This window comes from Cryptomeria japonica, chromosome 7 (genome assembly GCF_030272615.1).
Source record: "Cryptomeria japonica chromosome 7, Sugi_1.0, whole genome shotgun sequence".
Taxonomy (NCBI): domain Eukaryota; kingdom Viridiplantae; phylum Streptophyta; class Pinopsida; order Cupressales; family Cupressaceae; genus Cryptomeria; species Cryptomeria japonica.
Window position 1 is genome coordinate 703,117,028 of NC_081411.1, and position 23,858 is coordinate 703,140,885.

The window sequence follows — 23,858 nt, forward strand, 5'->3', positions numbered from 1 at the left end:
TTATATGCATTTTGCCCATACTTGTGCACCACCTTGAGAGGTCCAATTTTCTTCATCATGAGATTGATAGGCTACCCTTTTGGAAGTCTCTCCTTCCTAAGGTATGCCAACACTAAGTTTCCTACTTTAAATTTTACCTTCCTCCTTGTTTTATTTGCTTGAACCTTATACTGCTCAGATTTTTGTTATAAGGACTGCCTTACCTTATCATGCACCTCTTTAATACCTTCTACAAAGTTCTCCCCTTGTGCACTCTTGGGTGCCATTGAACTAAGATCTCTAATCTCTAATATGCCCATAGGATGGAATCCATACACTATCTCAAAAGGAATTTTACCTGTGCTATGGTTTACTAAGTCATTATATACATATTCTGCTTGTCCAAGTACTAGATCCCAAGTCTTCCCATGTTGTTTGGTAAGACATCTTAGCAAGTTACCCAATGACCAGTTGACTACCTCTGTCTGACCATCTAATTGAGGATGATAGGCATATGAGAAAGATAACTTGGTGCCCAACTTCCTCCAAAGTGTCCTCCAAAAGTGGCTCAAAAACTTCACATCTCTATCACTAACAATGGTGATTGGAAGACCATGAATTCTGACTATCTCCTTGAAGAAGAGGCCTGCAATATAGGTGGAATCATTGGTGCTCTTGCAAGGTACAAAATGTTCCATTTTTCTGAGCCTATCTACCATCACATACACACTATCAAATCCTCTTGGTGTCCTAGGCAAGCCTAACACAAAATCCATGCTCAAACATTCCCAAGGCCTCTGAGGTATGACCAAGGGTTGATATAGTATTGCATTACTTGAGGTTCCTTTTTCTCTTTGATAGATGGTACATTGTTCTACAAACCTTCTCACTTCTGATTGCATCTTGGGCCAATAGTAAAATCTACCAACCTGATCCAAAGTCTTATCAACGCCAAAATGACCTCCTAGACCTCCTTGATGCTTCTCTTGAATAATAGTTTGCCTCATAAAACTTTGAGGTATGCAAAGAAGATGGCCTCTGAACAAAAAACCCTCTTGTATCATGTATTCTGAATAAGAGACATGTGAGGTGTTAGAAAAATCAGTACAAACATTATATATCTCTGCAAAATCATTATCATCCTTGTAGAGGTCTTTTAACTCACTCAAACCCACACTTTGCAATTGAATCTCCTGCATGGTCATGATTCTCCTACTTAGTGCATCAACTACTTTGTTGGCTGTCCCTTTCTTGTGTTTGATATTGAATGTATAGGATTGTAGGTACTCAACCCACTTTAGATGTCTTTGGTTCAACTTCTCTTGCCCATTGAGGAAACTAAGGGCATGGTTGTCAATGAAGACTATAAATTCTTTGGGCAACAAGTAATGACACCACTTTTCTAGTGCTTGAACCATTGCATACAACTCCAAATCATATGTGGAGTACCTTTTCTTAGCTTGATTTAACTTTTCTGAGAAGAAATCAATAGGATGTCCCTCTTGGCTTAAAACTACCCCTATTGCCCTTTGGCTTGCATCATATTCTGTTGTAAATAACTGAATGAAGTCAGATAATCTAAGGATTGGCAGCTCATCTATCTTGGTTTCCAACATTTCAAACCCCTTATTAGCTTCCTATGTCCACTTAAAGTGACATTTAATCCATGCTTTAATGGTATTGAGAATAGGAGCATAAACATGGCTAAAGTTTCTCACAAATTTCCTATAAAAAGATGTCATTCCATGAAAGATTCTAACTTCACTTATGCCTCTACGGATAGGCCACTTAATTATTTCTTCTACCTTACTTGGATCCATCTTTAAACATCCATGAGAAATAAAAAAACCAAGGTATACTAGCTCTATTTTCAAAAAATCACATTTTTCAAGGTTAATCTTGAGTTGAGCCTCCTTCAACTTCTTCAAAACCATCTCCAAGTGCTTGAGGTGTTCCTCCTTGAACTTGTTGTAGACCAAAATGTCATCAAGATACACAATTACAAATCTACCAATAAACTCAACTAAGACTTTTGTAGACCCCTAAAAATGTCTCATTGATCATGTACTAATTATTCCTCTAATTGATTAAATAATTCTTTAATTATTTAATTAAGCTAATTAATCATATTCTTCTAAATTCATATTTCCTCATCATCTTACTAATTATTCTATTTTCTATTTCTATCATTATTTAATCATTTTAACCATTTTCTAAATATTAATTAAATATTTATTATTTAATTAATTATGGTTAATTCCCCAATTTAAATAATCTTTATTATTTAAATAAATTAGTTCTCGTTTTCTATCTCAATCCTATCACCATCTAATCATTCAACCCTCTTCTAAATATTAATTACATATTTATTATTTAATTAATTATGATTTTAATCCTTTGAATTAAATAATCTTTAATTCAAATTCAAATTCTACATAATTAAATAGTTTCTTTAAATTATTTAATTAACTAACTAATTCTTCCATTTCCAAATCCCCCAAATTCTAATTTCATTTAATTTCTTATTTCTTCTAATTTCTTCTAATTTCAAATACATGTGCATGATTTCAAAAACCAAATTGAAAATCAAAGTCAAGTTCTAAATATATTCAAATACTAAATTGAATTAAAATAAATTCAATTATTTGAATAAATCTCATGCAACGATTAAATTGAAAATCTAAGTCTAAATGCAAGCACATGCTAAATTAATTAATTAAATCAATCAATTAATTAAATCATTATCTCTCCAATCTCTATTTCCATCTTCTAGTTCTCTTTGTCATCCTCTTTATTTCCTCCAATCATTCTTTTTCTTCCTTCAGTTAGCTTTTTCTTAATTAGTTAACTCAATTAATCTATTCAATCTATTTTGTTTCACCTCCAAGTCAACAGTTCAACTATCAATCAGCATGAGAGCTTACTTGGGTTCCACCTCTTGATCATTTTATTCCACCTTTCAATCAATCTCATCCAAAAATCTATAAATTGAGCATTCAATCCTGGACAATTACTCTGAATCATGAACTTCGAATCTTTGTGTCACTTGCAGGTTACTAGTGCAATATCTGAGAGCCATCATACCACAGAGAAGAGAACAACAATGGAGGCTATATGCAATCTTGGAATAGGGAGTTTTTGATTGATTTGATTTATAATTCCTATTTCTTGCTATTGTATTATTTCATTGTATATTTGTTAGAATTCTTTGGTTAGATAGGGATTGGTGATTTCCCTTTGATTTCTAATTGATATGTTGTGATTAAGATGAATTTTACAGATGACATTTTGGTGAACCTGAGGTGAATCAACAGCTAATTAACTTTCTTTATTTTCTATGTGATTTTTGTAGATTGTATGGATTTTTCATTTTTTTTGCAGGTTGCATGAATTTTGAGACAAGATTTTCCATCATGCAATCATGCTTACATCATCACGCAATCACATAGACAGTGCTACGTATTCAACCCCTCGGAGTCACGCATTCATTCTGACAGGGCTACACAATCGCCCTATCCGAATCACGCATTCGCAAGGGGAATTGTTGTCTAATTTTTTCTTACGTCTGTCATTTTATCTGTCTAATTTTGTCTAAAATTGGGCTAATCTAGGATTGAATTGCTTCTATTTCATGATTTGATTATAACAGTTTATGGCAAGAAAAGTACAATTCGGGATTTCAAGTGCAAGAAGGATGAAACAACAAAGAAGAGAAGCCAAACACTATCAAAAGGTTTTCCAGGCAGAAAAGAAGATACAAGATTTAGAAGAGCAACTGGCCTTTGATAGATATAACAACTTAGTTCTTTCTTATAAAGTTAAATATGATCTAATCAATATTGAATGGATGATTAGAGATTTGGCTAGGGCCTCACAATTAGTTTTGCAGGTTTCTAATCGGATTTAGTTTTCTTTCATTTTTTAGTTATTAATTTTTGTTATCTACCTGTTTGTCATGCAATTGACCTGTTAGTGCTACGTAAATTATCTATTTTCATCACACATTTGGTCTGTCAGAATTACGCATATGTTCTATCAGTTTCACGCATTCGGTCTATAAGTATCATGCAATAGAACAAGTATTGTCATGCATTCGCTTATGTCAAATTTTGAGTTTCTATTTTCTATCGGGTTGATTTTACTACTAATCTCCTATTTGCAGCCTATGGCAGATTTACATAAAAGGATTAGATTAAGTATTTTGCATGCATCATCTATCACTTCATCTTTTGGTGCTTAAAATCAATAATAGTTAAAATGGACATGCATGGATAATCTCACACTTTGTTGTTTGGTGCTTAAAATAAATATGGGCTAAAATTAACATGCATGTATCTCACACATTGTCTTTTGGTGCTTAAAATCAACAAATGGTTAAAATTGGCATGTATGCCTTCATATTTTAATTTAGTGTTTAAAATTGACATGCACATGCATATTCAACACCTAAATTTGGGCTATAAAACGAACGTGAATCAGGTTGCATTAGGTTAAATCATATTTATTTTTCTTAATGTAAAGAATTTTTATCGTATCTGGGGTGGACCTATTGTTGCATTAACTAACTTTCCACCTGCCTTCGGGGTCTTGGGAGAAAGGAAGGAGGTGACAATGACATCCAATTTTTATTTTATTCTACGTAGTGGGGGGTATCTTTAACTGGGGATTTCATCACCCCACAAAGGTACTTTGAATTCGGATGCATTGGGGATATCATCTCTCCTAGCGTACTCTCGAGCGAGTTTTTTTAAGCTGCTATATAAGTATATTAGTCAGGCGGCTAGAGTGTTAAGTGAATTCAACATATGTGGGGGCCTTCCCTGCACCAATAAGCTCAATTAAAGTCTCAAGTGGCTTTCTCTGAGAATCCGCCGTTGGATCAGGATCCCTCAAAACCTAATACTATGAACCAATTTAGTTGCCAAAAGTCCTACAATCAGTGATTCTAGGAGTGCGGATCGTACCCCATAGATACGCTTCATGTACCTTACACTATGATACATAAATCCCTCAGCTATAAGATCTCTGGATCTTCGGGGTAAGAGAGACTGGCATGCCTGAGAAGTGTGTGTCGTGGAGTGGAGGCAGTGCTGCCAGACTCTATCTATTCATTTTGTCTTGGTATTTCATAAGGGCCTCACTGAATGGTGTCCACTTTCCAGCCTCAGATTGTATTCCATGTTTTTTTATGTATCGTGGTGCTCGACCGGTATTGAGTTAGTCCTTTGGGCTATTTCAAGCCCTATCCTATGTATATCTGAATTTTCTGAGATTGTATGAAAATTGAGTCAGTCAGCTATACATACCTCCCAATAATTATTCTCAGATTTGGAAAACTACCCAAACTTGTCCCAAACACGAAGTTACAGAAAACAAAGTCCATTTTGAAACCAAAAACTCAAAATTTTTACATACTTTTGACCCTAGGAAGTCCTTACATTTGCATAGTCCCACTTACATCCTCATTATCATCCTAAGTCTTTGCATAGTTTGCACTTACGTCCTCATTATCATCCCATCTTTGCATAGCTCGTACTTATGTCCTCATTCTCATCCTAAGTCTTTGCATAGTCCCACTTACGTCCTAAGTCTTTGCATAGTTTGCACTTATGTCCTCATTATCATCCTAAGTCTTTGCATAGCTCACACTTATGTCCTCATTATCATCCCAAGTCTTTGCATAGTTCTCACTTACGTCCTCATTACTATCCTAAGTCTTTGCATAGTTCGCACTTACATCCTCATTATCATCCTAAGTCTTTGCATAGCTTGCACTTACATCCTCATTATCATCCTAAGTCCTTACATAGTTCTCACTTACATCCTCATTATCGTCCTAAGTCTTTGCATAGTCCTCATTTATGTCCTCATATACGTTTGTCTTAGTTCATCATCATTTGCATAATCATCCTAGAAATTCATGCCCCAAATGTCCAAAACACAATCAGAGGATCAGTCAAACTCAACCTCAACTCAAACAAGATGGTCAAGTTCAATCAAACATTGTCACATTTAGAGAAATGGAGAAAATATTTTACATGTTGTGATCCTAGGTCCAAACCAAACAAGAAAACATCATGGTTTGGAATTATACATTTCGTAGGGAAGGTGGAGGATTCATCCCTTTGATTCCTATTCCATCGCCATCCATAGAAACCTTAGCTCAACAAATCAAGACTTTGCAACAATAAGTGATAGACATGACTAGTCCTGACAACCATAGGGGCTGGTTAGAAAATATGATGAGAGAAGTGATGACCATGAGGGGATCAGTATCATACTTTGCTTCTTCTTGTATGACCATTCAAACATGCCAACCTTCATTCTTCAACAAAATTGTTCCTACCCCAGTTCAACAAACATTAGAGTCACATAAACCTTCTTTTTCTTTAAACCCACCATATGAATCATATCAACCCAACATTCAAACCTTTGTCAATCAAAATCAAACCCCTTTCAACCAAATCCCAAAACAAAATTTGTATCAACCCAACATTCAAACCTCTTTCAACCAAAATCGAACCACATTCAACCAAAGTCCAAATCAAAATTCATGCCAACCCAACATTCAAAGTGCCCCTTTCAACCAAAATCAAACCCCATTCAACCAATGTCCAAATCAAAATTCACATCAACCTAACATTCAAACCTCTTTCAACCAAAATCAAACCCCATTTAGCCAAAGTCCAAATCAAAATCCATTCAACCACATTCAAACCTCTTTCAACCAAAATCAAACCCCTTTCAACCAATGTCCAAATCAAAATTCATTCATCGAAAATCAAACATCTTTCACCCAAAATCATACTCCTTTCAACCAAAATCAAATCCCTTTCAACCAAATCCTAAATCAACCACATCTATCCACCATTTCATCATCCCCTAAAATCACACAAGACCAATCCATGCCATCTCTATCTAATAACACAACCTCCCAATCGCTATCCATCGTACAAATCCAATCTAATACAAGTCATGATTCAAAGAGTCTCATTCAAAACCCTTCTTCATCAGGCCAATATGTTAAAACATTCCAAGAATCTCCCATGAATTTCCAAACTCCTTCCCCATGTCAAGAGGATGATACAAAATCAGAAGAAATGAACCTTGAAACAAATAAAGATCAAGAACAAACACTTCCATCCTACCCAATTTTTTATCAAGATCCCACCAACCAAGAATCTTATGATGATCCCCTCGTTCTTTTCTATCCATTCATAACCAAACCCTTCCATCTCAAGAACAAAGTGTCATTTCAATTCCCATCCAACATCCACCTCCTAAGTAAGATCAGGACATCCCTTCCATCCTCCCTAATAATCCCTTTACAAACCAAGATCAAATCATACCTTTACCTTCATGTCCTAAACAAGATCCCATTATTTCTTCAAACCTTGATCAAGCTCCCTCCATCCCTTCATCTCCATGTCATAGTCCTCCATGTTCCTCACAAGATTCCCTCTCAAATGAACTTTCCATTTCTCCTAGTGATCCCAATACCTCTACACAAGTTTTTCATGAACCCCTTATTAATGAAATCACCAATCTAGATCATACCACATAGAACAACTTGTCAATAATTGTTTCATCATCTTGTTCAAGCACAATCATAACACCAGTTAATGAGATCAACACCTAGTTGACTTCATCATCCTCTTCAAGTACATTAATAAAAATAGGCATAACACTCGCTCATGTCACAACTTCTGAACTAGAATCAATTTGCCTCATACACCCACTCTTGATAGACTGGGGGCAAGAGAACCTACCATGATTGGATTTATTTAAAAATGATAAGGCTATACCTGAATTCATGGGTTCTAGAGCTGTATTTCCATATGATGATCCACAGAATCCAAAAAATAAGAAAATCAGCATTGGAGATGTTGAACATATACACTTAGTTGAGTCCTTATATCCTATTGGAAAAGACATCTTTATCCAACTTTTCAAACAAAGGCCAATGAACTACCTACACAAAACTCTCTAACCCTATGAACAATAAGCACCTTAAACAATATTATATCTAAGGGTTGGGTTAGTATAGGTTTTACTTTCCGCATTGTATATCATTTTATTCAAAGCACTGCACTGCATATAGTTTCTTTCTAAGCACATCATATTTAGAATCACATTCACAAAATTTCTGCATTTTCATATAGCAACATCAATAAAACAAGGTAACTGTTCAAGTTTATCATTCATTTGCATTCAAGAGAAACAAGGGTCATCTCCTTTCTTAGATATTCAGACATGAAGTCTATGAGGTCGTAAGATCATTCATTTTCAAAATTACCCAGTGACAATGCTTTACTTATGGTTGGGCAGTGATTTCACTATTTGAGACTTGTTAACCCAAAATCTATCAATTGCTATATCTCAAACATATTAAGAAGATCTCTAATTCATTATAGACACCTAGTTGATCATATGACTAGTGAAAAATCTAAAATTCTACTTCAACGCCGTTGTAACTGTCACACCCAAGTAGGTTTCATTACTTACAAGTCAAGGAAAGAAAACAAAAAGAAAAAATGCTATGCCAAATTCATCTCAAGGCAAAAGATCAATGATATATAACTAAAATATCATGCATATGAGTGCCCCCAAAAAATATTGACTATGGGAACATGCAAGTAACTCCATCAGGGCTATGGCTGCCTACTCGCAATGGAGCAATATTTGAGAAATTATAGTTTATAACCTCGTCGGAGCTCTCAAGGCTTGCTGGAAGTGAGGTTCTATTCGGGATGCTTTTGAAGTTAGGATAATCCATGCAGCTATTCATATAGGATGCTAAGGATCTTTAGTGAAAACAAGAGCAGGCATTAACTTATCTGTACACACATGGGAAAAAGAAGATCAAAGTTTCAAGAACCAATGGGGAAGTTTTCCGCATCTCCATTTGTAAATCCTAGTCACTAAGTGTGTTGGTTCGAACGTTCGAAGGGGCCTTGGGGATTGATTGACTGCTTATTTATGAAATGTTTTTCACCTCCATTTCAATTGGTGTATTACAAATGCTAAAACAAACACAATCAACCTTGTTTGAATAGGGAATCCATCTTCATCATGCATATTGCACTCACGTAGGGCATGTCAAAAATTCATTGTCTCTATAGGCATTTTGCAGACCATCATGTCATACAAGTCTGCACACTAGGGGCAAAACATTGAAAAGTCATAAAAATCATATAAAATATCCTAAAAATATCAATCAAAAACATTCAAGTATGGAAAACATAACAACCAAAAACATCTACAAAACAATCCTACAAAAAACAAAAACATCTGCAAAATGTCCTGAAAAAATCAACCAAAAACATTCAAATATTGATCTACATAATCCAAAAATATTGAAAATGCTCTTGGAAAAGAACTAAAAATAAAAAATCAATCAATCAGAAAAACTTGCAATAAAATGTCTTGTGAGAAACAAATACCCTAGTAGATATCCAACAAACACTTCACACGAAGTTAACAAAGGATACAACTATCTAGTCAAACATCTGCAATCAACTGATCAAACTGTCTTATCAATCGTATCATATCCATATCAAAGTGATCATTATCATGTCTTAAATAGAAGAGGATACACTTGAAATCAGATAGGTCAGTCTTAAACAGGGTCCGCAACTTTCTGAGATCATATACTTTATCAACTATCACATCAAGCAATTGAGAACGAAGGCACAAGGTCAGTATAGCTACTGAATTTTGTTTGAGTTAGTCTTTATCTTTTATCATTTGGCGACAGATATTGTTCCTATGCTACTCAAGGATGTCCACAAGTGACTAGAGGAGCTATGATGGGCATTATCTTTTTCTTTGTTTGTTGCTTGTCTACTATGTGTTTGTTTCTTCAGTGAGATATCTTTACATCTTGAATCCTTATACCCTGATGTAACAAGCTTCATTGTTCATTAATAAGGCTCAGTGATGAATATATATTGTGCATTAAAATAAATGACACAAGTTCATGAATCAATCATTCCCATTCTCATCTCGTTTGCTTATTGCTAGTTTGCCGATTCTTCTCTCATCATCTCTTTCTTAATTATTTTATATCATCTAACATTGTTCTATTTCATTCTAAGGTTCATTCTCTCATATTCTATCTCAATATCATATTCACATCACTTATCTCTATCTCTAATCAACTAACTATTCTTACATCTCACTTTCTTCTTTTTTTAGAGAGATCATTCATGTCTTTAATGCACAAACAATCTCTCGAGGGGGCATTACAACCTAAGTATTACCAAGGCATACTGGGGCAAAAATTTATTTTTTTCTTTGAAACAATGTCATACTGACATTGTCTCAAAGAGGGGCAAATGTAGACACTTAAAAATGTCTCATTGTTCATGTACTAATTATTCCTCTAATTGATTAAATAATTATTTAATTATTTAATTAAGTTAATTAATCATATTCTTCTAAATTCATATTTCCTCATCATCTTACTAATTATTCTATTTTCTCTTTCTATCATCATTTAATCATTTTAACCATTTTCTAAATATTAATTAAATATTTATTATTTAATTAATTATGATTTTAATCCTTTGAATTAAATAATATTTAATTCAAATTCAAATTCTACATAATTAAATAGTTTCTTTAAATTATTTAATTAACTAACTAATTCTTCCATTCCCAGATCCCCCAAATTCTAATTTCATTTAATTTCTTATTTCTTCTAATTTCTTCTAATTTCAAATACATGTGCATGATTTCAAAAACCAAATTGAAAATCAAAGTCAAGTTCTAAATATATTCAAATACTAAATTGAATTTAAATAAATTCAATTATTTGAATAAATCTCATGCAAAGATTAAATTGAAAATCTAAGTCTAAATGCAAGCACATGCTAAATTAATTAATTAAATCATTATCTCTCCAATCTCTATTTCCATGTTTTGGTTCTCTTTGTCATCCTCTTTATTTCCTCCAATCATTCTTTTTCTTCCTTCAGTTAGCTTTTTCTCAATCAGTTAACTCAATTAATCTATTCAATCTATTATGTTTCACCTCCAAGTCAGCAGTTCAACTATCAATCAACATGATAGCTCACCTAAGTTCCACCTCTTGATCATTTTGTTCCACCTTTCAATTAGTCTCATCCAAAAATCTATAAATTGAGCATTCAATCCTAGACAATTACTCTGAATCATGAACTTCGAATCTTTGTGTCACTTGCAGGTTACCAGTACAATATCTAAGAGGCATCATACCATAGAGAAGAGAACATCAATGGAAGCTATATGCGATCTTGGAATAGGGAGTTTTTGATTGATTTGATTTATAATTCCTATTTCTTGCTATTGTATTATTTCATTATATGTTTGTTACAATTCTTTTATTAGACAGGGATTCATGATTTTCCTTTGATTTTTAATTGATACATTGTGATTAAGATGAATTTTACAGATGACAACTTCATTCATGAGCCTTTGGAAGGTACTAGGTGCATTGGTGAGGCCAAATAGTATCACCAACCACTCATATAGGTCTACATTGGTTCTAAAGGCTTTCTTCCATTCATCTCCAGGTCTGATTCTAATCTAATAATAACTAGACTTCAAGTCCACCTTTGTGAAGTAGCTTGCACCCGCTAGATTGTCTAACAGGTCCTCAATCCTTGGCATGGGAAACCGGTACCTTATAGTAATCTTGTTGATTGCTCTGGAGTCCATGCACATTCTCCATTTGCCTCCCTTTTTTGGAACTAACATAGTAGGAATGAAACATGGACTCAAACTCTTCTTGATAAATCCTTTGTCTAAGAGTTCTTGCACTTGTTTGGTGATCTCTTCATTTTAACTAGGTGTCATTTTGTAGGCAACTTTGTTTGGTAGATTTCCCCCTGGTATTAAGTCTATTTGATGATTCACATCTCTCATTGGAGGCAAAGAATCAGGTATGTCATCCCCTATCACTTCTACATATTGTTTGAGTAGACCTTGCACCTCTTGAGTCACTTCACTCATTGGATCTGCCTTATCTTCATCTCTAGGCTTCAACACTATAGCATGGCCCCGATGACCTTCTTATTTCAACACTTTGAGAAAATATTTTCCTCTCATCAGCATCACACTTGAGCCTATTTTGTTCTCTTTCTTTAGTTTAGGAAATGGATCCATTTGATAATGCTTCCCATTCTTGGTGATAAGGTAGCTATTCTTCTCCCCATCATGAGTAGCTCTTGCATCATATTGCCATGGTCAGCCCAACAGTAAATGACAAGCATCCATAGGAAATATGTCACATAATAATCTATCCTTGTACTCACCAATTTCAAAATCCACCCATGATTGTTCATCAACCAATACATGTTGACCCTGGTTGAGCCATGATACCTTGTAAAGAGTGAGGTGTGGCAATCTTTTCAGTTTGAGTTTGTCCACCATTTCAACCGAGATAATATTTTCAATGGAACCTGAATCTACAATCACTTTACAAATATTCCCATGTGACCTACAAGTGGTCCTAAACAAGATTTTCCTTTGTGGTGCTTCTTGAGCTTGGGGTATCTTAAGCATTGTTCTCCTCATCACCAATTTTTCTCCTTCTGTCACTGGCCCTGCCTTGTTGATTGAAGAAGTTACACTTTGAGTGTCCTCCTCTTGCAACAATTGATTTCTTCTTTCCTGAATGTATAAGCTTGTGGAGCTTGAGTCTTTCCCTGGGAACTTACTCATGGTATGCCCAACTTGATTGCAATGATAACACCTACTGGTGAAGACTGTATTTCCTCTTCCTAAGTTTCCAAACTTGCCCCTAAAATTGCTCCTTCCTCTATAGGATCCTCTAAATTATCCTCTCTGAGAGTCTTCACTTCCTTCTTGGCCTTACTGTTCTTTGTTTTTTGGTGATTTCTTCCCTCTACCAAAGTTTCCTCTACCTCTAAAAATGTTACCTCCCCTATGTTTCTGATTTTGTTCACTCCTCCTTTTGATCTTCTCTTATGTCCTCAGGGCAAACTAAAAAACACTTATGGACAGTGTCTAGTGTGAGGATACTTATCTCATCTTGTATATTTTGTCTAAGGCCATTCATGTACCTGGCCAACTTCTCCACTTCATTCTCACGCTTCCTAGCCCTCAAACTGAGTTTGTAAAATTCTTCAGTGTATGCATTGACATCTAACTCCCTTTGTTTCAGATTTTGCAGTCTCTTATGAATTTGAACTTCATAATCTCTTGGAAGGAATTGTACCTTAACTTTGATTTGTTGGTATTTTGGATGTGTTGCATTGGTTTTGTCATTTATGTCAACACTTAAGAACACTTGGAGATCTTTGGTTATGTTCACTGGCATGTTCAATGACTTATGCACAGTCACCGGTATCTGGTTCATCGAGAGGTTATATTGTTCACCAGCACTAAGGATGATCTATTATCATATGGAGATTACTTGGTTTTGGTGATTTGATCATTGGTACAATCGAGTTTGCATATTTGTTGTTACCGACAAATAGGTCTAGTTTATGGACCAACAAGCATTATCTATTCTAGATCAACACGACATGTTATGGAGATGATTTGTTATTATTGTAAATGCACTAAGTCGACATCATGCATCACATATTGATTCATTTGTAATTGATTCTATTGTAATATCTTAGTGAGCTGACTTACACATTTGGTCTTAGGTTTTGGTATATATGTAAGATCTCATTTGTGAGATTATGTAGAAGTAGAGGAGAGTGTTAAAAAGGATTGTAATAAGGTATATGCGAATATAAGAAGAGCTATACATGCAGAAATCATTTGAAGATTCAAGGAGGCATTTGAAGAAGATAATCAGAGCTTAACCGGTACTGAATCCAGCATATGAAGATGTTATTTTGTGTAGTACATTATCATTGGATTTAACCATCCAATTGTAGTTAGTGTGACTCCCATTTTGTGATTGAGCAGTGAGCTCTATGCAGTTGGCCTTTTTGCATGTGCAGACCCCATTTGTACACACATACTATCTGCAGTAGTATCATCTGATTATGGGTAAGGTTTCCCACTGTGGTTTTTCCCCTTACAAGGTTTCCACATACAAATAACTATGTTATGTGTTGTGTATGTTATTTTTCTTTTTGTTTCATGCATTAAAATTTATCGGTACTATTATTATATGCTAAATTGTCTATCGGCATTAAAGTTTGGTTTACTGGTATTATGCACTAAGTTTGGTTATGTTAGTTTTGGTTTGAAATTAACAAACAACTAATTCACCCCCCCACTCTCAGTTGCCTCCAGGACCTAACAATTGGTATCAGAGCATAGTCCTCTTTTTGCAAAAGTTTAACAACTTGAGGAGATCCTATGTCTACTAACTATTTTAGGAAGGACAGTCTGAAGCTTGATGGAACCAACTATGATATATGGAAGATCAGAATGGAGAGACATCTAAATTGAATTGGAAAGGACATATGGGATGTTGCAAAGAATGGCTATGTTGCTCCTACTCAAGGTCAACCTAACCCACCAACCTTGGCTAAAGATGAAGAAAATGATTGCAAAGAAAGATAAGCACTTTTGAGCGCATTGTCAGATTAACAAATCATGGGATTTTCAAACTGATCTACTGCTAAAGCTATTTGGGATAAATTGGAGACATTGAATGAAGGTGATTCCACTATCAAAATTGCAAAATTGGAATGCTTTTGGGTTAGGTATGAAAATCTGAAAATGGAAGAAGATGAAAGGATTTCTGCTTTATGGAAAGAGTTAATGAAATTATTTTGGGTATACAATATTGTGGAGGATCCTTAAGTGAAGATGAAATTGTTTCTAAAGTTTTAAGAGCTTTTCCACTGGCATACAAAATGAAAGTAACTACTATTAATGAACTAAGAACAATGCCTAATGCATCAATATCTAGAGATACTTTGGTTGGAAAACTTTCATCTTTTGAACCTGTAGAATTTGGTCCTATTGCTTCAATTAAGATAGATTTGACTTTCAAAGCTTCATCATCTGAAAAATCTAATTGGAAAGCACTCTATACTAGAGAAATTAAAGAAATCAGAAGAGAGAATGAAGAACTTGAAGAGCTTGAAGCACTATTTGCAAGGAAAATGCCTAAAGGTCCAGTTGGAAGTAAGTATGAAGGTAAAACACCATTTAAATGTTTTAACTGCAATAAAATTGGTCATATGGTGTCTAGGTGTCCTGATAGACAAGCAAGATTGAAAGAAGAAACCAAAAGAACATACAAGCCTAACCCTGAATATCAAAGGTACAAATTGAAGAAGAATAGAGACAAATCATGTTACTATGTTGATGAAGGAGTTACTGATGATTCTGATGAGGAATCAACAGACAATGGATGGGCTTTTGTTGCTATAACAGAAGATCAACCAACACCTACTATTCAACCAGTAGAGTAGGCCCTTGCATCCAGATGTTCACATCATATGACTGACGATAAGAGTAAATTCTTAACCTTTCAGGAATACAATGGAGGTCTAGTAAGATTTGGAGATAACAAATCTTGTTTGATCAGAGGAAAAGGCACTATATCTTTTGATGCTAAGCACAATATTGATAATGTTTACTATGTTGATGGTTTGAAGCATAATCTTTTGAGTGTTGGTCAATTAGATGAAAAATGATTTCAATTACAATTCAAGAATGGTAAATGCAAAATCATGAATAGAACTGGTTTGGGAATTGCAACCGGTAATCAGACTAGAGGTAATATCTTTCATTTGAATAATAATGAAAAGACATGCTTAATTGCACATATTGATGAAAGTTGGTTATGGCATAAGAGACTGTGTCATGTAAATTTTGATTGCATTATGAAAATTAGTAGAACTAAGGCAGTAAGAGATTTACCTAAAATTGTTAAACCTCACAATCCGATATGTAAGGAATGTCAATTTGGAAAGCAAGTTAGAGAAACTTTCAAGAGTATTCTAGAAAAATCCAATAATGTTCTTGACTTAATTCATACTTATTTATGTGGTCTAGCAAGAACTAGAAGTTTACAAGGAGATAGATATTTCATGCTAATCATTGATGATTATTCTAGAATATGTTGGGTTACTTTTCTCAAGGAGAAATCAGAAGCTTTTGGGAAATTCAAACTACTCAAGGTGATGGTAGAAAATGAAACCGATAAGAAAATCAAAATTTTGAGATCAGATCAAGGAGGTGAATTCGCATCTAAGGAATTTAATACATTTTGTGAAGTGAATGGAATCAGAAGACAATTATCAGCACCTCAAACACCTCAGAAAAATGGATTTGTGTAAAGAAAGAACATAACTATCTTGGATGTAGCTAGAAGCATGATATCAGAAGAAAACCTACCTAATGTGTATTGGAGAGAAGTAGTCAATACAGTTGTTTATACATTCAACAAAGTTCACATCAAAGATGAAACTGGTAAGACCCCTCATGAACTATGGTTTGGTAATAATCCTACTCTTAAATATTTCAGAATATTTAGAAGCAAGTGTTATATTAGGAGAGATGATTATATTGGTAAATTTGATCCTAGAAGTGTTGAAGGAATATTTTTTGGTTATTCATCTAAGAGCAAGGCATATAGATGTTTTAATAAGAGATTGCAAAAAATCATTGAAAGTGCAAATGTAAAGATTGATGAACAGTTTAGAAGGTCTATAGACTCTAAACCAACAGTTGAGATAATCACAAATGAATCAACTATGAGTACACTAGTACAGAATGTTGATCTAGTCACACTGACATCAACTGAGAATTCCACAGTGACTGAAGAACAACAACAAGTGAACACACCCAGGTATATAAGATTGAATCACTCTAGAAGTTAGATAATTGGGAATGAGTATCAAGGTGTTATGACTAGAGGAAGACTAGCAAATGAAGAGGTATGTCTAATTTCTCAATTTGAACTAGCAACTATTAATGAGGCATGTGAAGATAAACATTGGATTAAGGCTATGGAAGGTGAATTGGAACAAATTGAAAAGAATAACACATGGACATTGCTTCCCCGACCTAAAAACAAAAATGTAATTGGATCTAAATGGGTATTCAGAAATAAACTTAATGAAGATTGTAAGGTAATTAGAAACAAAACAAGATTAGTGTGTAAGGGATATTCACAGAAAGAAGGAATTGATTACAATTAAACCTTTGCACCGGTAGCTAGAATTGAGGCTGTCAGATTATTCTTATCTTTTGCAGCACATAGGAACTATAAAGTATATCAAATGAATGCTAAATGTGCATTTTTGAATGGAGATCTTGAAGAGGAAATTTACATTTGACAACTTGGTGGATTTTCTTTGACAGATGACAAAGATATGGTTTGCAAGTTAATGAAAGCTTTATATGGATTGAAGCAAGCTCCTAGAGCTTGGTATTCTAGATTGGACAAATATCTTTTGAAGCTTGGTTATACTAAAGGTAATGCTGACAACAACTTATATTACAAAGTGACTAATGATGACATCTTGGTTATTGAAGTTTTTTTTGATGATATAATTTTTGGAGGAGAAGATGGATTGTGTAAAGACTTTTCTAATAAGATGTAGGAAGAATTTCAAATGTCCATGATTGGAGAGATAAAATTCTTTTTAGGATTGCAAATTTCACATAATGATAAAGGTATATTCATAAATCAATCAAAGTACTTGAAGGAATTACTTAAGAAATTTGGCATGGAAAACTTTAAACTGGTAAGTACACCTATGACTACAATTGATAAACTATCATTGAAGGATGAATCAACACCTATTAATCCGACAAGATACAAGTCTATGATAGGAGGTTTATTATATTTGACACAAACAAGACCTGATATTATGAATGTATTATGTATTGTTTCAAGATTTCAAAGTAATCCTAAGGAAAATTATGAATCAACAGTAAAAAGGATTTTCTGGTATCTACAAGGCACAACAAATCTTGGTTTATGGTATCCTAAAGATGAAAATTTTGATTTATGTGCATACATAGATGCAAATTGGGTAGGAGATGTAGATGATAGAAAAAGAACCACTGGTGGAGAATTTTTTCTTGGCAGTAGACTAATTTCATAGTTGAGAAAGAAACAAAGTTGTACATCCTTATAAATAGCAGAATCAGAATATGTTGTAGCAACAACTAATTGTACACAAGTATTATGGATTAAGAAAATGTTGAAGGACATAAAGGTAAAATGCAAAGAACCTATAATTATTTACTATGATAATATGGCAGCAATTGATATATCAAGAATCCAGTATTTCACTCTAAAACTAAACATGTTTCTATAAAATTCAATTTTCTGAAAGAGAATGTTGAAGAAAAAGAAGTGAAATTGGTTTATGTGAATACTAAAGAGAAAATTGTAGATATCTTTACTAAGCCTTTGCCTAAGGAAAATTTTGAATATCTAAGAGAGTGACTTGGAGTTATACCCTCACTAGTAGAAACTTAGATAGTTGGAGCATGGCATCAGACTGAAAAAATTAATAGAGAAATCTTTTTTTGGCTTTGATGAAGGAGAGCTACTTCCCAGGGGGAGTAGATTGAATAAATGTGGTTATAACAAATGGTATTTGTAACAAGTTCTATGAATTGATTGCATTTGGTTTTGTACTACTTTGCATTAGATGTCAAAGGGAGAGAGATATCTATGGAAAAACACATTATCTTTGGGGAGAGATTATTCATTGGGGAAAGATTGTTACTCTCTGTATCTATATTTTAATGATCTCTTTGGGAGATTGTTGGTTTTTGGTTTTTGGCATTTCTGCTTTGACACTTAGATGGTTTTTCCATCTTGTGTTGCCATCAATGCCAAAGGGGGAGATTATTGGTATTATGGATGTGTTGCATTGGTTTTGTCATTTATGTCAACACTTGGAGATCTTTGGTTATGTTCACTGACATGTTCAGTGACTTATGCACAATCACTAGTATCTGGTTCACCGGTAGGTTATATTATTCACCAACATTGAGGATGATCTATTATCATCTAGAGATTACTTGGTTATGTGCTTGATATTGTTTGGACATTTGGTTTTGGTGATTTGATCATTGGTACAATTGAGTTTGCATATTTGTTGTTACCAACAAATAGGTCTAGGTTATGGACCGACAAGCATTATCTATTCTAGATGAGCATGACAGGTTATGGAGATGATTTGTTATTATTGTAAATGCATTGAGACAACATCATGCATCACATATTGATTCATTTGTAATTGATTCTATTATAATATCTTAGTGAGCCAACCTACACATTTGGTCTTAGGTTTTTGGTATATATGTAAGATCTCATTTGTGAGATTATGTAGAAGTAGAGGAGAGTGTGAACAAGGATTGTAATAAGGTATATGTGAATATAAGTAGAGCTATACATGCAGACATCATTTGAAGATTCAAGGAGGCTTTTGAAGAGGACAATTAGAGCTTAACCGGTACTGAATCCAACATATGAAGATGCTATTTTGTCTAGTACATTATCATTGGATTTAACCATCCAATTGTAGTTAGTGTGACTCCCATTTTGTGATTGAGCAGTGAGCTCTATGTAGTTGGCCTTTCTGCATGTGTAGACCCCATTTTTACACACATACTATTTGTAGTAGTATCATTTTATTATGGGTAAGGTTTCCCACCGTGGTTTTTCCCCTTACATGGTTTCCACGTACAAATAACTGTGTTATGTGTTGTGTATGTTATTTGTCTTTCTATTTCATGCATTAAACTTTACTAGTATTGTTATTATCTACTAAACTATCTACCGGTATTAAATTTTGGTTTATCAGTATTATGCACTAAGTTTGGTTAAGTTAGTTTTGGTTTGAAATTAATAGACAACTGATTCACCCCCTCCCCTCTTAGTTGCCTCCAGGACCTAACATGATCTTCATATGCTCCCATGAAGTTATATTATTTTTTCCTTCTTGTATCCTTTCTTCTTGCATCATATTCCACCAAACTAATGTGGATCCTCTCATTCTTTATTTTTCCACATTGACTCTTTTCTCTTCTTCTACCTCTTTGTAATCAAAGTGATTATTCAGAGCCTCTATCCAATCTAGCAACTCTTCTCAATTGAGGTTTCCTCCATATGTGGGTAATCCATCCAAGTTGTCTTTAGAAATAGATTTGATTGCACTCAAGAATAGCTTTTGGTCTTGAGGCATGGCTACTAGTGTTGGTTCCTCTCCATCTTCCACTTCTTCATCAGTCTCATCATGCCATTCTGTCTTAACTTTCCCTTCTCCTTCTTAACCTCTTTGGTTCTTCTACTTCCTTCTACATCCTTCTATCATCTCTACCACCAACTGTCAGATGGCTTCTAGAGTCATTGCCTTTGGAGGCATTGAACTTGCTTCTGATTCTTCATAATCTGACATGCACCAAATATTTCAAAGAATGACTCTGATACCACTCTGATGCAGAGAGTCTTGGAGCTTTTTTTGTTACACCTTCTTGAGTGACTTGTCCTACTCAACCCTTCAACTACTCAAGTCCTTCCTATGGCACTTGGCAAGGGTTGTGATAATGAGACCTCCAAGGTCTAAACCTTCTTGACTTTTCTCCTTGGTATAGACAATGTTATTTGGACAATCAACTCCACCACTTAAGGTTGCCACCTCAGTTACTCACACACTCCTCTCTTGGGCTCCAACCACTCTTGCAAGGATCTCAACACACAATCACTTCTTATGGTTTCCCAATTCATCTACAAGGTATTTTCAATATATTTTTAGGTTTAAGGCTCACCAAATCCATTGCCTTGGGTTCCTAACCCTTCTAGGTCTCTACCACCACCAAAATAGGCCTAATTGCATTAGCCCTCCTTAGACAGTTCTAGGGTCTTAATTTGAAAAATTCCCAAACAATTATAGAAATAAATAATGGATTTGAGTACCCTTTTGGAAGTTATAGACAATAACGTAAAAGTGCATCTAGGTTATCCATGCAAGTAGGATTTCTAATTCTGCATTATTTTGAAGGGTTTAGGCCTAACCGGTGACTTGGCAAGATGGGTCTAAAACTCTTCACCAGTCAAATCTCCTGCTCCAAAAAATTTGGGAACCTTCAAGGGAACTCAGAGGTCTTTACATTCATGTATCACTTGGCCCTACACCAATCCCCATGTGCTCATAAATCACACCTTTCTTGATGTCCTAACTCACCTACTCCCAGTGATGAGCCTAGGGCTTCATTGTTTCTCCTCCTCCTAGACCTGCAACACCATACACCCTATTATAAAGCTATGTACAGACCCTAACCTATAATTCTTAGTGATTTCAATAGGCACCATCAAAGAATGCCAAGGTTAGAGCCATTTTCTTGTTCTTAAACCCTTCTTGCAAGGGTTTTGCTCCTAGTTGCAAAGAATGGAAGTAATCTCTACAACTTAGGACAATCAAACCTACATATCAACCTTAAAGAAGAAAAATACAATGAATACTCATAATTGTAATGGATTTACATCTGATAACTTAATGATGAATGAATATTACCAAATTGGTACTGAGAGGAGGAGGTGAATCAGTACAGGCAAAAACTCAACCTTAAACCGGTTTGTCAACTACCACTTATGCACTGACAGACAAACAGCAGCACCAGTCCTTCAATAGAGTTCAATTGGTAGAACCCAGTGTAACTAAGACAAGCAAAGACCGATTGACACTTATCTTCTCATATAATCTAACTCTTCATTCCCATTTCACTCTAATGCATGAACAAGCAATCTACCATCAGAGATGTACATATTACAACAAGATCAACATGCATCACCACTTAATCAGAAAACAATCATAACATCACACATGACACACATATTTTTCATGTGGAAACCCAACTGGGAAAAACCACGATGGGGATGAATACCCACAAGCTTGTTTTTGAACTCTCTGGAAGTCCGCTCTGTTAGGAGCCTTGTCCGGTTAAAGACAAATACAATAGGTTATGTTAGGAACCAATCCTGTTAGGGATCATCTTGTTAAGGGATGGCTACAATACCTGATTAAGGGTTAAACCCTATTAAGGGTACCTTGTTAGAGGATTTCAAGAACTCAATAGCTAAAGGATATCAATGACTCAGTAGCTTCGAGTTACCTTGTTAGAGGATTTTCAACAAGCCAGTTAAGGCTACCCTGTTAGGGGATTTCACAACTATTGAAGTAGTTAAAGATCAACAGGTATATCAATGACCTAATAATAGCACTCAATGCCAATGCAGATCCGCTTAAGCTCCTCTTCACCTTCTGCACTTACACTCTACAGATATGACTTCTCTCCTCTAGTTAGGCAAGAATCACATATCTCTTCTCTTAGATACACACACACAACTTTTTCCAACAAAACTCTGAAAGAATCACAACATCAACCTTATAGAAAACAGTTAGATCGGAAGCATAAACCCTAAACCCTAAACCTAATAGGTTAAGGAATTCAAATGATTCAATCCTAACCATTGATCATACTGTATTGAATGCAGCAGCCTTGATCTAGTCTCAAGACATTCTCCATCATTCGTTTTCCACCAATTTCATGGTGGCTGATAACCCATCACACGTTATCACCATTTACAGACTTTGCACATTCTTGAGCTAGATAGGAACACTCTTCTTTATGCAAGATCCTTCATGTGCACAAGGCTTATGTGGCAACACTATCTGTTCTTTGTTATGATGCTAACTTCATCACATAAAGATCATCGATTGAGTCATACAGGCTTAACATACTCCAACCGGAAATCCTGAAGTGGAAACTACCTACCAACCAGTAGTCATGCAATAATTCCATGTGCTGGTTCCCATGACTACATTCCAGTTCACCTTGAATAAATATATCGCTTTACTTTGGCATATATACTAGTTCTCTCTTCATATCACATATTGACATCAGTGACAACATACATTATCATTATGTCCTCATACCGGTTCACATAATGCCAACAATCTCCCCCTTTGGCATTGATGGCATATACAAAGATGTCTTTCTACAAACTCATCTTCTCCCCAATTTTTGCAGATATCTTCTCCATCTTCTCCACACACTTCTTCTCCCCCTTTGACAACAATGCCAAAGTGGAGGCACAAACATCCCTGTTCCATTATTCTGCTCCCCTTGAGGAGTAGTATCCTTCAACACATCAATCAAAAAAAAGACTGTGCAATACTTGACTAATGTGGAGCATATTCTTTTAGTTCACCTCCTGAAGGGGCAGTACCCCTAATTCACCTCTTAAGTATGTAAATGTAGTCTTTGGGAGAGACTTGGTGAATATGTCTTCTAACTGCTCCTTACTGGAAACATGCTCTAGTGCAATCTCTTTGTTCTGAAACTTTTCACTCAAGAAATGATACTTAAGCTCAAAGTGCTTGGTTCTAGAATGTAAAACTAGATTCTTGGAGATATTAATTGCACTAGTATTGTCACAAAATATTCTTACCGGTTTAGATACAAGAATTTTGAAGCCATTCAATACATGCTTCATCCAAATTGTCTGAGTGCAGTTCATGAAAGCTGCAACATACTCTGCTTCCGCTATAGACTGAGAGATACAACTCTACTTCTTACTCATCCAGGAAACCAGTCTACCACCAAGGAAGAATGCACTACTAGTTGTGCTCTTTCAGTCATCTACATTACCAGCCCAATCAGCATCTGTGAACACTTTCAAGTTGAAATCCTTTCTATATGGATACCACAATCCATAGTCAACAGTTCCCTTCAAATACCTAAGAATCCGCTTGACTGCAACCAAGTTGGATTCCCTTGGACTTTTTTGGAACCTTGCAGTAATGCCAACTACATGTGCAATATCCGATCTGCTATGCACTACATAATGCAATTTACCAATCATTGATCGGTATTCCTTCTCATCAACCAATGTTGAGTCATCCTCTTTGGATAGTTTACAACCGGTC